Here is a 12,383-nt window from a genome sequence, read left to right as displayed (position 1 = left end):
TGTATTTTCAATTAAAGCAATAAAACAGAGAAAGTTCATCAAAAAGAGAGAACCTGCCCAAAAATCAGTTACTGATATTTATATCACAGTAATTAATGAAAAAAGAAGTTAGTAAATTAATTAATTACTTCAAGTAATTAAGTGTTCTACATCAGTTTTTTAAATTATTTACCAACAACCTGAATTCACATGTTTAACTCACAAAGTTAAAGTTAAGTTTGCATTTTCCAACAGTTACGGATTATTCTTGATTTATTCGATAAAAAAATACTTGAATTTCTGTACTACCACCACTTCCATATATTCTTACAAAAAAACAAGTAATTTATATGAATTGATGAAGCTGGAAGTGCATTTGGTCTATCTCATCCAACTCATATGTGGTAAATATTTTATTTAAATGATGAATAATGGATTAAAAGTGATAAAAATGAATTGATGCTACATCAAGTTGGAAATATATGTACATTTATATCTTCAGAATGATGTCTTGTAAAAGTTGGGGTAGATCATTTTGAAGATAGTTTAAATAACCGTTATTTTTGTATTTAATATTGAATGTATGAAACAATAAGAACATTCGTCGTTTATTATATCCCCATTTTCATTTACTGAAAATTAATTTCAATGACCGCTCAGATTCTTATTGTAATAAACGATTTTGTACCGTCTTGAATCTATCATTAAGCCTAAAAGTTTCTTCTACAAAAAGTATTAGCGAGAAGAATATTTATTTTTTTTAAACCATTAAAAATAATTCATTCACTGATTATAATAGCCTTCTTCAGGATTCATAACCAGTTAAGAATGATATACTCCTTTACCATTTAATGTTCACCAAACCTATGTGGGATTTGTGAACATGTAGATAAACTATAACTAGACTAATCGTTTGTCTTACGCTATGTCAAAGAAAAACTCCGTACACGACAAGTTTAAAATTAAACAGAAAAGTTTTCCATTTAATTTTCGCACCAAAACATTTTGATTATTTCAGTGAAAAAAAGTTGCAGATAATTACTTATATAAATTCGATACTAAACAATGTCAAAAGAATGAGAAATATATTTAAAAGTTTATAAATACTAATATCGTATTTTGCATTAAAAAAATCATCTGTTTAATGTATATAAAAAAGTCTTTTAAACAAATGACCAAGGAAACTTACTTAAGAAAATTAAAAAAGAAGTCAACAAAATCATTTCGTTTGTTGAAAGCAATGTTTGAACACAGATAAAATAAAAATAGGGGTTGAACAGAGAATCTTCTTCTCTTTTAAGTTGGCCATAAAACGAACCATTCATTAATAGTTATTAAATTCTTTTGGCTTGGATTTTATTTTTTAAAAGTTCCAATAGATACGTATTTTAAAATCATTATAAATTGAAAATTACAAGGCCACAGATGTACGAAGTAGTTAAAATGACGAGAATTCTTCAACGCGTGAACGAAACAAGTACCAGTTATTGCACATTTGAAAAAAAATAAACATAAATATTAATAATGCAAACTAATTATAAACTTGAACGAAACATAATTACCATATAAATATTTTTTCACGAATATAAAAGTAAGTCAGTTCATTATTTTTTTTGATTTTTTCTAAAAAAAAAAAAAAATTATAAATATCTGATACGTAACAAATGATTTTTCATATACTTTTAAAAATAAAAAGTAGCATTACAGCTGTAAGAATAGTGAAATTCAAAAAATGAATTTAAAAAACAATAATTTTTTTCATAAATTTAATATTGGTTTGAATTTTATTGTTTGAATATTTCCATTATATTCTTCTTTTTTTTAAAGAAAAAGTTATTTTTATTTTCTTTGGAAATCTAGCGACTTTGTCGTAATACTTTATCAATTCGGCTTTACTCTTTGTACTATCCAGTATTTCATTTCCTTCCCCTGGATTCTATTCAATAAATATGTTCTTTTTATTACAGAATTTTTTTTTAACTTATCATTTCTTATCCACTGACAGTAATGACTTCTCTCTTTTATTCTCTTTGTTGACTACTGATGTATTTTCAGTCACAGAATCCATATACTGTCATTATATTTATTTTCATTCTAACTTTACCTTTTTCCTGCGTGTACGTAGATACCTATGAAAATAGACCAATAGTCTATTAAACATTACTATTAATATACTATTGAAAATAGTATATTACTTTTAAGTGCCATAATTATAACAGTAATAAGTGAAATGATCTTAGTCAAAAATCATTCCTAAAAATAACACAGCACCTTAAATAATAATAAAATTGCAGCCAAATATACGGGGGAAAGTGAAAAAGTAATTGATTTACCGTAGCCTTAATAACTGAATTACCTTTACCATTCCATGTCATCATGCTGAGTCCACTGAAACGCAGATGATATTCAATTCTAAAATGACATAATTTTGTTCACTACAGGGATTGATTATATAATGAACAATGTTGGAATAACTGTGCCTAAATGCACCTTCCAATATTCTAAACTTTGCCGCTGGATCATTCTTTAAATAAATTCCTTGTTAAAGTAATCAATTATATTTTTATTATATGTAATTTATAACAGATTTTGATATATTTCATTTATTTCAATGTTTTATTATTAGTAACTTATTTCACATTGTTGAGGTTAATTACGATGTATTTTATATACAATATGTACGTATAATATTTATATTTTAAGAATTATTATATTAAGGTATTTTATTTAGATTCACATTTTAAGTTACATTTTTAACAGAACTGAATTAATCTTTAATACATCTTTTATTGAAGTGATTTAACTTTAAACACTTTTTTAACTCAATTGAATTAATCTTTAATACATCATTAACTGAATTTGACTCATTAACAAAAGTATTAAAGGCAAAATTACCATACAACTACTTTTTCACGAATATAAAAGTAAGTCAGTTCATTATTTTTATGATTTTTTCAAACCAAAAACATTATAAAACAGCTGTAGACTTCAACTTAGATTAAAATATTTATATGACTTACATAAATAAAAAGAAAAGAGTAAAATAATTTGTTTATCGTTATTAAGGAGGACATGAAACTGAACAAACATAACTACTCTCAGGGAAGGCAACTCAGATTATATCTATTGTATTTCAAATTCTTTAGAAGCGTTACATCCATAAGAAATACTGGAACAAATAACGGAAAAAATGTAATCTAACAGTACATATTGCTTCAACTCAACAGAGAAAAACTGATTAAATTATTTATTAAATATAACATTATTCTAAACTAATATCAATTTATAATGCTGTAAAATATATGTAAATAATATTAACCAGCATCACTTTGGTACCTACTTTTTTTATTAGTAAAGGCTTGAAAGAAATTAATTTAAAAAAAATTAAACAAAAATTTAGGCCAAATGAAATTAACTAATTTATTTTTATGTACAAGTATCGATAAAAAAAAAAATAAATAAATAAATAAACCTATATGTATATGGAGTTTGATAAATGAAATAATAATAGTAGATATGATATTTACATTATTAAAAAAAAAAAAATGTTATTTAATACTAGTTGAAATTAATAATAAACTATTTAGTTTGTTTCAATAAATTGTTTAAGAATAAATTACATATCATTGAATGGAAATTAATTGTTAACCCAAATATTTGAAACGGAATAAGAATGTAGCTAAAATAAAAATAATAATACTAGAAAAATAGAACAATCTTAAAATTTCACAAACGAATAAATAAGTTAATATTAAAGGAACGAAACAGTGGTATAAGCGACTACAGTTCAATAACAAGTTTTAAAGTTTTGCAAATTATAAGGTGACAGGGTAAGCAGGCAGGCCGGTAAGACAAGCGAAACGCAATCCTTTGCTGACTATGGTTATGTTATGTCCCCTTAGGCCGGTATTCCGTGTTCACTGGAGCATCACAATTAACCAAACAACCGTACAACCGATAAACAATTTCACTAGAAAACAACATGATTCAGAACATGAAAATATTCTTTGAAAAAAAAAATGATGTAATCCTATTAACTTAAATCAACAAAGTTTCAATACCGGAAAATATTGTACCAACATGAAACAATTTGCTATAACGCGATTTACATAGCTGCTAATACAGTCTACTGATTTTTATTTCATATGATTCAGTGCAGCCAACTTATTTAATAATAACACATATTAATATTTCAGTTTACCTTTATTGACACCATGATTAGGTGAATAAGCGAGTAAACTTTTATCCTTCTTACTGTAAAAAAAAAAAATAAATAAATACTACATATTCGTAAACGTGTTTATAATTTTTTGAGACGTCATTATTGATGTTATTTTTCACTCTTTTCTGTTTCTAAGCTAATATTTTACCCTTAATATATTTATTACATCTTACAACTAGATTATCTGTTTTTGTCCTACTCTACAGTTTTATCTTCCATACGTTCGTATATAATCAAACTGGAAAATCTGGATGTCTTGAAACGTGACCATCAACCTAGTTCACCTCTTTACAAAACTCATCCACAGATTTATCAAATCGCCTAATTTCCAACAACTACTCGATGGATGAAGCCGTTACTTCATGACAATCCATGTTAACGAAAGGAAATAAACAAATATGTTATTTATTGTCAAAACATTATTTAAAGAAATCACAAGAGCTGTGTTGGTACACATATATTATACATATTATTATTATATTATTTTTATATATATATATATGTATATACAGGTTGTCCCATATAAAACGCAACCCATCACTCATCCATGAAATTTCAAAAGTCAAGCTTACTCCCCTACTCATTACTGAAATGGACTCGTCCAACATCTGAACATCACAGCGACGCAATAGAACACTACCGATAGTAACAAAAATGCAATCATAACGTTCAGTGTGTTGCTAGAGACAAGATGGTGTTTTCGCTAGATGAATGTGTTTTCATTGTTGAGTCGTACTTCAGTACGAAATCAGTGGTTGCAGTGGAAGATTTGTTTCGCCATAAGTACCCAGATAAACCAGCTCCTAACAAAACATCAGTATTAAGGTTAGTTGCAAAATTTAGAGAGACCGGTTCTGTTAATAACAAGGAACACAAAACATCTGCGTCAGTGTTGAATACAGATACAGTCTCTGAAATCAAAGACCAATTACTCGCCTCGCCAAATAAATCGATCAGACACTTTGTCTGCTGAAATTAATTTGTCTAAATCAACTGCTCATCGGGCGACCAAACAATTACAATTACGACCTTATCGCATTCAAACGGTTCATCAACTTCTTGAGCCCGACAAAGAAAAACGGCTACAATATTGTCAATGGTTCCGTCGATTTCTGCGTAAGGGAATTAATGTTATGAATTCGTTATTTTTCACAGATGAAGCACGGTTTCATTTGGATGACTACATAAACAGCCAAAACAGTAGAATTTGGAGTGCTCAAAATCCCCACGTTTATCACTAAAAACAATTACACCCGCAGAAGTTGGGCGTGTGGTGCGCGATATCGCGAAAGAAAATAATCGGTCCTATTTTTTTCGAGTACACCATTAATGGAGAACGATATCAGGATATTTTATTTCAGTTCATTGCACTCTTGGAAGAGGAAGACAGATACTGCTGGCTACAACATGACGGTGCGACATCGCACTACGCAGGTTCAACTTCTGATTTCGTTGAGGAATTCTTCGGTAATCAAGTTATCGGTCGAGGCTTGTGGCCACCAAGATCTCCAGACTTGACTGCGGCGGATTTTTTTCTATGGGGTTACTTCAAAGAAAAAGCCTACAGCAACAAACCACGAACACTTGAACAATTCAAAGTCAATATTGAACAAGCTGTATAAAATATCAAGAAGTGCAAGAAACGCTGTAAAAAGAATTGAAGCTTGTATTCAAGAAGATGGCGGCCACTTCCAACATTTACTCTAAATGTAAGGTAATGGATGGTAATAATAAAAATTACATTTACATTTACACATGCCTTTTTATTATTTCAATACCTACCAATATAATGTTGGGTTGCGTTTTATATGGAACACGCTGTATGTATATATATATATATATATATCTGTTACCGTGAAAGACCGAAATTAGAGAATGTCCGAGAATCATAATGTAGGGAATGAGAATCTCCGGTGAATTTTGACACATAAATACGTAGGTGAAAGACCGAAATATTAGCTTGCATTTTTATGCATTAAGACCTTATCCGGTGTATGTCGACAGACACAGATAAGCTCTGGTTGGGTGGTTGAAAGGACAACTAGAAATTAAAAAAAAATCACCCTATACCAATATCTAAGGTAAATAAATTACGAAAACCCTCCTAAAAAAAAACTTTTCACGACCCCAAGTTTTTAGGTGGTTTAAAGCATTTTCAGATGGCCGGGAATCAGTTGCGGACGATCCACGCTCTGGAAGACCGTTAACGTCAAAAAGTGACGATCATGTTGAGCGAATTAGAGACTAGATACGGTACGACCGGTGATTAACTGTCCGTATGATTGCAGAACAATTGAATTTGAACCATACCACAGTTCACCAAATTTTGACAAATGAATTGGACAGGAAAAAGGTTTGTGCAAAATTGGTCCCAAAAACCTCACTTGTTGAATAGAAAAATCACAGGGAGAAAGTGTGCCGCGATCTTTTAGGGCGAATTAAAACTGATCCTGACATTCTAAAAAATGTTATTACTGGTGATGAATCTTGAATATCTGAGTACTACTTTGTTAAATGGCGTTGCTCTTAAATATTTACTACATATACACTATTTACGTATTTTACTATTTTAACGTATTTCAGTATTTTATTAAGTATTCTGACTTTGTAGACTTTACTATCGATAGAAATTTTGGTTTAAAATATTGAAAAAGGTAAATAAAAAAATAAGCCAGCGTTATGGAACGAAGAAAAAAAAAATTAAAATTTAGAAAAAGTTACAGGATTGTGACCATAAATGAAAAAAGGAACATTAAAAAATTATTGATGAAATAAAAACAAATTCTTGCGCAGTTCTGTAAAAGAAGAGATTATATTTTGTATAATATTAATAATTATAAAATTATTTTATATAATTTGATTTATAATACTATCAAATTATAGAAAATATAAAATCAATAAAAATTTGATTTATATTATTTTATACAATTGTTTTTGTTTGTAATAAAAGACCGACTTTTATTTTATTTTGAGTAGCATATTTTGTTTAATTATTTGGGCAAGAAATATACAAAACATAAATGAAAAAACTAAAAGAGATATAATTCTATTTTAAATATTAAAATATATTTCCTGTTTATAAGAAAATTAAAATATTTAACCGTAATTTGATTAAACAACGAATAGACCCTACACACAAGCATCAAATGTAAACTCATTCACTACTGTGATTCACTGCATTAGCGCGTATGAAAAATACATAAATACAAACTCAATGAACTCAAATTGAGGTTATGTTCATTTATACGTTATAATTATAAAATACTAGCTCTACCCGCCACGCTTCGCTGTGTCACATTGTGGTTGCATGGATGAGAAATGAGAACCAAAACAAAGCATATGTTTCATAGAAGTTTAATTTTGCAATACTTGTGGATATACAAATTTTTTTGTTTTTCCACTGTCTGCGTTGATATAAAGGCTATCTGGTTTGCCGACTCGGGAACACGCAACATACAGTTGCCCATATGAGAAGCAATCCGCATCTAAATATAAACCACACAATTCTAAAGATTGACCTTGAGCTTTATTGATTGTGATTGCAAATGCCAATCGAATTGGGAATTGCAATCTTTTAAATTAAAATGTTGTATCGGTCGGGATTATTGGTATTCGAGGAATGAGGACATCTTCACCTTTGAAAGACCCCATTAAAATCATTGCTTCTACTACGTTATTCATCAATTTCTTAACTGCAAGTCGCGTGCCGTTGCAGAGTTTTGGCTGATTAATATTCCGCAACAGGATAATTGTCATTTTTTGATCAAACCGTTGCTAGAATCAATCTAATGAGGAATGTTTTCCCAGTTCCTCGTGGCGCATCCAAGAAGAAGGTCGCATCCAACTCCGTCATTTATCATTTGCATTATGCGATCATAAATGCCTTTCTGTTCACGCGTTAATTTGGGAATGATTGATTGGACATATGACTGAAGATCACCAATGTTGTAACTCTGTTCACGGCGTAAATCCACATCAAACGAAGCAATCGCAGCTCGGGTGGGTGCTGGCATTCCCAATTGACTAAGAACTTTATTTGCAATAGCTAGGCACTTGTCTTCAATATTTAGCAACGCTTCGTTGTAAATGCCTTCTGTAAATTCCATGGTCATATTGGTATTTTCTAGGCGTACTCTATACAAAATATCCTCAGCCATATGCGATCGATATCTTTCCCATAACTCTGTGGGAGATGAAGGGAAGCAAGCGGTCAATACAATTGCGAATAATGCGCGAATTTGGTTTGGATGTGCAATGTTGCACGCGTCATTAATACATATATCCCACTGTTGGTCGTTTTCTAATAAATTCAAAGCTTGGTGAAAGGCGCAGCTCAATCACGACACGATCACACAAAAGTACCTCGATTAAAGTGAATATTTAATTCAGATTGTATAATAATCTGAATCAGATGCAAGTGGATACGTTTTTGTTTTTTTTGTTAATAAACAATGTAATTGGGAACAAGTATTGTTTCACATGTGACTGAGGTTGTCGTTAGCTAGTATGGCGAGTGTTCCCCTCGCTAATAGATACAAAATAGATACAAACAATCTTTGATGCGGGTTATATATCGTACTAAAATTTGAGCTCAATCAGTACAAAACATTTTGAGTTTTTGAAGCGTACACAAACGAACTTAACATTTTTATATATAAAGATTTGTGGACTGCGAAAAAAAGCCCTTAAGTCGTGCGAAAAAACACATCATTTTTAATGCTTACAAAAGCAGATTAATGCTTACAAATTACAGAATAATCAATCGGCGTTGATTTCAGATGTTAATAAACTGCTAACGAAGGTAGAAGTAGTGCTGCTTCAGTGTACAACGTGATTCTCGAGTACGAATCTACTAATGAATTACGGTCTCCAAAGAAAACAAAACCCCGCAGGTCAATCGAGAAAAAGGTGAGATTTTGATAAAAATGCGATTCGTAAAAAAATTACATGAATTTGAATTATTTAGAAATAGTTTAGCGGTGTATTATGTCATTTGGCATTGAATTCGGTTATTGTCTTCGACAACGCTTCTTATCATTAAACGAAAAGAATTCCGGTCGTGTTATAGAAAAACAATGATATCAAAATGTGGCTTAGTTCAAAAGAAATAATTTTTGAAGAGGTTTAAGTTAATGTTCAATCATTGCAAAGGGTTTCGCGTATTAAAAGTAATTACAGTCCGTATAAAATTGGTTTGACACACAATGCCATATTGGTAAGTCGTGTTTTTATTCGGCTCCTAACGAATATGTTTGCCGGCCTCCGTGGCGCGAGTGGTAACGTCTCGGACTTTAATCCGGTGGTTCCGAGTTGGAATCCCGGTCAGGCATGGCATTTTCATACGCTATAAATAATTCATATCATCACCAACTGCGGTTGTCCTTCTTGGTGGCTTTTCTTTTTGTTTTGGTGTTTTTTTTTTTAAATACAGATGTTTTAACTGTTAAATATAATTCAAAGAAATTTGTTACTTAATCAGTTGTGATTTTGTTTACATTGGCAACGGCCATACGGGCTCTTTGTGATTGGTCGTTGTGTTTGACAGCGGCCATCTTGCATTGATCTGATTGGTTTTCCTTTGTTTACATTTCCATTTGATTTATTAGCCTCTTATTTATAAAAAAACTGTACAAATTAAAAATAGATAGATAGATTTATTAAAAATAGATGAAAACAATCTTTGATGCGGGTTATATATCGCGCTAAAATTTGAGCTCAATCGGTGCAGAACATTTTGAGTTTTTGAAGCCGTACACAATCGAACTTAATATTTTTATGTATATATAGATATATGCATCATATGTTGAGGTTATGTTGCTTTTGGTCGACCTTAAATTGAGCGTAATTGAATAACGATAAACCAATATTCATCAAATTTTCACATGCACAACTTCAGATAAACTATTACATCAGCTTTAAATTTAAATAAAATTTATGCAGTAGTTTTGGAAATTTTTGAGCCACAAACTTTTATACAGCAATGTTATTTTTTACAATTTAGGGGCAAAAAAATTTTGAATGGTATCTTTGTACTTCTCATACTTAAAAACCTAAAGAAAATTGATTTTCACCCTCCCCGATATCAGAAAGCGACCGAAAAAATACCTCAAATTGAGGTTTTGTTGTCTGCTGTCGTCCTTGAATTGAGCGTAACTACTACTGGTACCACTAGTGCTTGGTACTACTGGTACTATATCTAAATTTCAATGAAACTGATCAAGTAGTTTTGGACATTTTCCAGCCACAAACTTTATACATAGGTCTCTCTCTCTGTATATATATATATATATATATAAATAAGGAAATTACATTTTAAGTGAGTGATATTTTGGTATTCCTCTTCCTTAAAACGTAAAGAAAATTCAATTTCACTCTCCAGTTCCACCGTGCGACTGAAATAAATACTGTACACTTTACTTCGTAAAGTCGGTAAAAACAAAAAAAAAAAAAAAAATTAAAGAGAAAGCTAGAGGAGAAGGGCTATTTTTTAATTGTATGTTAGCTACAGATATGTAAAAAAAACATTTTTGCATCCTATTATGACTTAAGTAAGTCCCGAAATTTTGAATTAAATTTTAAGAATTTTACATAATAATATGAATATTTAGGTAAATGGTTAAAATTCGTAATTAAATTAATATTTTTTCCAAAGATAAGTGATAGTCTTTTTTTTGTGTATTTTTTTAAACTTTTTTTATCTCTACCAACAAAAATTATTTATATTTTCATTATCTTAATTTTAAAAATGTTTATATGAACAAATACATATTAATTCGTATGTACAACGTTAACACGTTGTTAGAGTACTGATTACGTTACTCAAGCAATTAATTATTTTATATGTAGATCCTTTATGAAACAGATGGCAGTTGTAATTTATGTTTTAAAATATTTCCACTAGTTTTGTATTTTTATAACCAAGCTAGAACGGTAACGCATTAGTCATGAGCATGAAATACTCGTATATGAAAATACAATCCTTCGTTTTTACTCATTCATCTCACATTCTAATAAATTTACACGTATTATTAGAATATTTGTTAAAATTTTTTATTACGCATTTTATTATAATCATGGGTAGTTCAGAATAAAATATGTATAATTAGTAAAAAATAAACGTTCGCAAGAAATTAAAAATGAGAAAATTACAACTGATAAAAGTAAAAAAAAAAATATATATATATATATATATTCAGGAAAAACGTAGAAACTGCTATCGAAGACTCTCTTGAATGTAATGATGTTTACTTATTAATAATGTCATAAATTTTCTATGTCCACAAGCTAAAACTCTGAATATCAGAATAATATTTAGCTGAATTTAAGCTACAATAATCGATTACAAATTAATAATAACAAAAGAGAAAATGAAAAATATCTATACTACATAAAAAACGTTTTGATTTTCATTCAATGAGACCACCAAAGGAGCTTTCTCAATATTTTGTAAAGAGTATGGTGAGTCAAAAAACTTAAACATACTGGTTTACAACCAACTTTCTCCTATATCTTCTGAAATAAATTAAAAATTAAGATTATAAATTTTCATGAAATAATTGCTTTTACAATTAATCGAATAGAATAACTTACTTTTTGTTTGGGTGATTCTAGGATTTAAATTCTGCTCCGCCACTTCAATTTAATGATGAATTAATTCTAAAAAAAAAATAATAACTAAAATAAATAAAGTTTTTAATTGATTTTTTAGTTGTCTAATATATTATAATAGATGATTAGCACATCTCTTTATATGTAAAAAAAAAAACAAGTAATATATAAATTTTTTATTTAATAAATCAAATAAAAAGTAATAAATAAAACGTATGAATATTAATTTTCTTGAAATGCACCCCTACAGTACTGATAGACAAAATTAAATGAAATACTATCAGAAAAACTTTCTAATTTTAAAAATAATTATTAAAATAAATCTAATTTTATCGATAATCTAATGAATATTTTTAGATATTTTACTAAATTTTAAACTCTCGCATTAATATATCTATTTCCATACACAGAAAATATTATAGTCCGAGAGAGTTTAAATTGGAAATTTGTAATTTTTTGGTTATTTCATCAAAAATTATAAAATAATTATTTTTGAAATCTAATGGGCTATTTAAGAAATATTTTATCATGTTTCTTTTTCATCAGATTTCTATCTTTTTTTGTCTAAGTTAGA

General features: G+C 29.2%; 1 protein-coding gene across 2 annotated transcripts in view; it reads right to left on the bottom strand.

The window, feature by feature from the left end:
• Nucleotides 1–12,383, bottom strand: part of LOC142328725 (heat shock-related 70 kDa protein 2-like) — a 342,140-nt gene that overhangs the window by 264,366 nt on the left and 65,391 nt on the right. For both annotated transcript variants that reach the window (XM_075372682.1, XM_075372681.1), the window contains exon 2: nucleotides 11,792–11,857. The gene's annotated coding sequence lies outside the window, so the exon portion shown is untranslated. The remainder of the gene's footprint in view (nucleotides 1–11,791; nucleotides 11,858–12,383) is intronic.

This window comes from Lycorma delicatula, chromosome 8 (genome assembly GCF_047948215.1).
Source record: "Lycorma delicatula isolate Av1 chromosome 8, ASM4794821v1, whole genome shotgun sequence".
Lineage (NCBI taxonomy): Eukaryota > Metazoa > Arthropoda > Insecta > Hemiptera > Fulgoridae > Lycorma > Lycorma delicatula.
This window is presented reverse-complemented; position numbering and strand designations above follow the sequence as displayed.